At 48.8% G+C, this 6,059-nt stretch overlaps 1 pseudogene; it reads right to left on the bottom strand.

Moving 5' to 3' along the window:
• Positions 1-295: 295 nt before the first annotated feature.
• LOC136120985 (C-terminal-binding protein 2-like) lies at positions 296-1,780 on the bottom strand (annotated as a pseudogene).
• Positions 1,781-6,059: the final 4,279 nt, after the last annotated feature.

A 6,059-nucleotide genomic window follows, 5' to 3' on the forward strand; every position in this document is an offset into this window, starting at 1 on the left:
AGTCCCAAGATCTATTTACTCTTTGTGATTGGATGCACAGATGAAAAACTTAACTCACGATAACAGAAGTTGGTCGTTACTAAATCACGTCCAGTCTTTTTCCGTGCTTCTGTAAACAGGTGACATCTTCAGTTTGCCCCTGTCGCTAGCTGTTTTGTGGTTTTAACACCATCCATGATGCAAATGTCCAGAATCAGTTTAAAAGACTGTCAAGTTCCTTTTCTCTTGGTTCATCTGTTTTTCACTGTCTCTTGGTGCCAGTTGTATCCAAATGATTACCTTTCCTCACTCTCTGCTATTGCTTGTTGGGGTGTTCTGGGCTGTCCCCATGTTTTCGTGGGCTGGTTGGGAGAGGGAGCTTGGGAAGGGTGTGCCACCGTGGGGAGGTTGTGGGTCCCCAGGATGCCCCGGGGCATGATCCCTTCCAAGGCTGCAGGAAGTCCTCCCGGAGCCACGCCTATGATGCCTGGCGGGCGTCTGTAGGTGGCACCATCGAACTCTGGATGAATTGCTCGCTGATCTATTACGGACCAGGGTGCTGTTATGACCAAGAATTCCTAGTTCACAGTTTCTTAAGCTTTCTGGCATGCCACATGTGATTGCCTAGCTGGTCTCTGCTCACTATACCAGGCCGTGTGAGGTGTACAAATGAGATGTGGTGCATCTTTCAAGGGACCCTGAGCAAAGCCGAAAGACTCCGATTGGTGCTTTCCTTGAGGACTTAAGCTAAGACTTTCTCATCCACCAGTCCTCCGCGGGTGGCATTCACTAGGAATGTCCCTTGTCTCATCTGGTTTATAGTGAAATCAGTGATGAGGTGGCGGTTATATCCGTTGAGACTACAGTGCAAGGAGATGCAGTCTCTCTGATACAGTAAGTCCTGTAGGATGTAGATCCTCTGCACACTCAAGGACGGCTCGATCCCATCCTGCAAGTAGGGGTCATAAAATATGATGCTGAGGGAGAGAGGGAGACGCAAGAGGGAAGAGATATGGGAACATATGTATATGTATAACTGATTCACTTTGTTATAAAGCAGAAACTAACACACCATTGTAAAGAAATTATACCCCGATAAAAATGTTTTAAAAAAAAAGACACTAGAGCTATTCAATGGGGAAAGGGGAAAGGAATATCATTTCAATAAATAGTGCTGGAACAACTGGAAAAAAATAAAATATGATGCTGAATCCAAACCATCTGCCCCGTGCGACAGAAGCACATGAGGCCCAGCATCTCCCCACGGATGCAGGCTGCCCCTGAGGCAACCTCCCGGATCAGCTCGACGCTCTGTACCCACGGGCTTTCCGCAGTGCCTGGTACAGCCATGGGTTCCCCCGGGACAGATTGAGGATGTGGCAGATGGTGGAGTCGTCTGTCTCTTCCACGGCCGCCGTGGGATGTTAGCACGAGGCGATCCCGAGCTCTCCCGCAGCCTTGCCGTCCGCGTGGTTGAAGCTGCTGCCTATCCGCACCATCACCCTCGGGGCCTCGAACTCCTTCAGGTCCTCCCCGGTGAGGGTGATGATGTGGTACATCGTGGCACAGACAGCCTCGTTTAAAACCTTCTCGTGGATCTCCTGAGTGGACTGTGTGTCACAGAAGGCCACGGTGGCCAGGTCCTTCAGGATGGGCATCTCCACTGTGCAGTCTCGGCCATGGAGCAGCACCACGGGGGGGGGGGGCGTGCAAGGGGCCCATTCATGATCTAGGGGAGGATACCTTCACAGATTCTGTCCAATCGCTGTCGCTTGACTTTGTGCTTATCCACAAGGGCCATTCCTTTTTTTTTGGTCGCGGGGCACGCACCGTTCCGGATCTTAGTTCCCGACCAGGGAGCGAACCTGTGCCTCCTTCAGTGGAAGTGTGGAGTCCTAACCACTGGGCCGTACAAGGGCCATTATTTATCGAACTTTGCACCTCTCTCATTCAAAAGCCCAAGTGGGGCTCTAAGAACTTTGGGACCCTCTCAGGAGTCTGCGGGCATTATGCCACTAAGCACCCAATATAAATTTGTCCACAAACTCTATAGTTCACGTCATGGGCTGTCCGTCTTTTCTTTCTTTTTTTAAAATTAATTTATTTTATTTATTTATTTTTGGCTGCGTTGGGTCTCCGTTGCTTCGCGCAGGCTTTCTCTAGCTGCAGCGAGCGGGGGCTACTCTTCATTGTGGTGCGCGGGCTTCTCATTGCGGTGGCTTCTCTTGTGGAGCACCGACTCTAGGCACGCGGGCTCAGTAATTGTGGCGCGCGGGCTCAATAGTTGTGGTGCACAGGCTTAGTTGCTCTGTGGCATGTTGGATCTTCCCAGACCAGGGCTCAAAACCGTGTCCTCTGCATTGGCAGAAGGATTCTTAACCACTGCGCCACCAGGGAAGCCCCCGTCCTTTTAAGAGATTCCAACTTTATTGATTTAAAACCATTTCAGGTGATGAAACCCAAAGCAGGAAGATTCTGCTTCTCCTGGAGTTTCTTCTCAGGGGGCAGGAGATGCCAGCTTTCCTTATTTATGGGCAGGAGGGGCTCTGGGGTTGGACGGGACTTCCAGCAGCTAACTCTCCCCTGTAGGTATTTTTAAAGATGTGATTCACACCTATGGCCAGTTGACTTTAAAAGCAGATTACCCATGGGACTTCCCCGGCAGCCCAGCAGTGGAAACCCTGCGCTCCCATTGCAGGGGCATGGGTTTGATGCCTGGCTGGGGAACTAAGATCCCACATGCAGTGTGGTGTGGCCAAATAAACAAATTAATTAAATTAACTTAAAGCAGATTACCCTTGATAATGTGGGTGGGCCTCTTCCAATCAGTTGAAGAGCTGAGGAGAAAAAGTGGGTTTCCTGAGGAGGAAAGAATTCCAGCTGGCAGTGTGCAGATTCTGCCTGAGATTCTTGCCGTCAGACTCAAGACCACAACATCAACCCTTAACTGAATCTCCAGTCTGCTGGCTTGTCCTACGGATTTCGGATTTACCAAGCTACAAAATCACATGAACCAATTCCTTACGATCAATCAATCAATCTCTCTCTCGATTGATAGATAGATGATAGATATTAGATATAGAGGTACATTATTGGTTCTATTTATCTGACTAACCCTGCCTAATATGGGTGGTCAGGGAAGGCTTCTGTGAGGAGGGGGTTCTTGAGTCAGGACATAGATGACAAGGAGGAGCCAGTCATGGGGGATCTGGAAAAGACTGCTCCATGCAGAGGGAACAGCAAGTGCAAAAAGCCCCAGAGGCCCGGGTGCAAGGGCTTCAAGATAATGAAGACCACTCAGTATCTATTCTCTTTTTTTAAATTATTTTATTGAAGTATAGTTGGCTTACAATTTTTCTTTTGCCCCACCACTTGGCTTGCAGAATCTTAGTTCCCTGACCAGGGATTGAGCCCGTGCCCTTGGCAGTGAAAGCACAGAGTCCTAACCACTGGGCTACCAGGGAATTCCTCTTAATGTCTATTCTTACCTCAGCAAACAGCCCTTCTTCTATAAAGGGCCGTATAGTAAATATTTTAGCCTTTCAGGACCGAGAGATAAAATAGAGGATATTATAAAGGTACTTATAAAATGAGAGGAAGATTCCAGCCTGCCATATGCCCCATTAGCTTGGGATGGGCCACCCAGGGTGGAGGATGTGATTTGTGCTCTGCTACTGGAAACATTCTCTGGATGAAGAATGATGGGCCCAAGACTTGGAGATCCAGGTGGGTAGAGAGGGTGTGGGATGACCACTGAAGCCAGTTTCTCTCTGCTCCAGTGACAACCAGATCCCAGGCAACCTCTCTCTCCCAAATTCCAACTGTCTCATGTGGATTAGCTGGCCAGAGTTGAGACAACACGCTGAGTCACCAACTCCCGGAATGAGATTCATCCACTCAACACCCAATAGTTGATGACAGAGGACATGCCAACATGTAGGTGGCAGCCGGTGTGACCAGCTACAAAGGGTGGACAGGGGTGAGCATCGGCTGCCGGCCAAGGAGGCCGACACTGGAAGCAAAATGGGGAAGAGGGGCCAGAAGAGGTTGCCCCATCTGAGACCCCACCACTCACTAAAGTGTCAGCCCCCAAGAGCAGCTCCCGTGGCTGTACAGAGACATGAGCCTGGCCTGATTCAGCCCATGAGCCATAATTTGCTAACCCCCACAAGCTCAACGGAAGGTCATTGGAAGATTTTAAACATGGAAGAGGTGAGACCTGACTTACGTGTTTAAAAGCTGATGCCAGCAGTTCCAATCCTAGGTACACACCCAAAAGAATAGAGAGCTGGAACCCAGACAAATACATGCACACATATGCTTGTAGCAGCACTTTTCAAAATAACCAAAAGGTGGAAATGACTTAAATGTCCATTAACGGGGGAATGGATCAGCAAAATGTGGTTCATCATACACTGGAATATTACTCAGCCTTAAAGAGGAGTGAAGCACTGACACTTGCTACAATGTGGATGAACCTTGAAAACATCATCCTCCGTGAAAGAAGCCAGACACAAAAGACCACGTAGTGTATATTTCCATTGTTTTGAAATGTTCAACACAGGTAAATCCATAGAGCAGGACAGCAGACGAGCGGTTGCCAGGGTCTGTGGGTGGGAGAGTTGGGGAGTGACTGCTTCATGGTTATAAGGTTTACTTTGGAAATGCTTTGGAAGTAGGTACTGTTGTACAACATTGTAAATGTACTAAATGACACTGAGTTACTCGCTTTAAAATGGTTTGTTTTATGTGGTGTGAATTTACCTCAAATAAATAAATAAGTAAATAAGCGAGGCCACGCCAGCTCCAGGGTAGAGAATGAATTATAAGGTGGCAAGAGGTAGCATAGTACATCCATTTGGGAAGCTACTGCAAGAGTCCAAGCAAGACACGTTGCCTGCAGTTCCAATCCTAGGTATACACCCAAAAGAATTGAGTGTCTTAGTGCATCTGGGCTGCTATGAGAAGATACCCTAGACTGAGTGGCTTAAACAACAGATATTTACTTCTCACAGTTCTAGAGGATGGAAGTCTGAGATCAGGGTGCCTAAGTGGTTGAGTTCCAGTGAGAGCCCTTCTCCTGACCCTCTTCGTGGCTTGTATCTGACCTCCTCCTCTCTGTATCCTCACATGGCAGAGAGGGAAAAAGAGCATGTATCTTATATCTCATCTTATAAGGACACTAATCCCATTCAGGAGGGCTCCACCCTCATGCCCTAGCACCTTCCAAAGGCTCCACCTCCAAATACCATCCGATTGGGGGTTAGGGTACCAACATCAATTTGGAGGGCACGTAAACATCCAGTTCATAGCACTTAGGGTGGTAGCAGTGGAAATGGAAACAGGTGGGCGCATTTGAGATCTGGTTTAGAGGTTGAATCAACAGGGCCTGCTGAGGGTGGGATGTCGTGACAGGATGGAAGGAGGGGTCCAGGACGACTCCCAGGCCTTGAGTTTAGTTAGCTGAGTAGACAGTGGTTCTACCCTCTGACTGTGAATTTCAATTAAAACCTGCATGCACGCACACACTTGTGCATGCCGACATGCAAGCACGCTCAAGCACGCACCTGTACATACATACATGAACACGCGTGCATACATGGCACACACATGCATACACACAGACACACACTCACACACACACATATACATACCCACACATATGCACACACACAAACCACTCGTATTTTCCACTGCTCTTATCACCATCTCAAACACTAAATAGTGTTTTCTTACTGGGCTTTCTTATTAGTTTTTCTCAGCCTGCTAGAATAGGAGCTCCATAAGACCAAGGACTTTTGTCTTTCTTGTTCATGGCTGTGCCCCCAAACCTAGAACAGTGCCTGGCACACAGGAGGTGCTCAGTAAGTATTTGGCAACCATGTGAATGACATGGCCAGAAGGGAAAACTGGGGCTTTCCCTCTCCCATCCCCACCTGAGTCACATCTTCAGATGCTTCTGGAGAGACTCTGAGTGAGAGAGAGATGGGGCCGGGCCAGGGGTGGGGGGACAGGAAGAAGAGGAGGATGAGTGGGGAAGGGGGAGGGGCAGCCCCGGGACCCACAGGCGCCTGTCGGCA

Source organism: Phocoena phocoena, chromosome 3, assembly GCF_963924675.1.
Source record: "Phocoena phocoena chromosome 3, mPhoPho1.1, whole genome shotgun sequence".
NCBI lineage: Eukaryota > Metazoa > Chordata > Mammalia > Artiodactyla > Phocoenidae > Phocoena > Phocoena phocoena.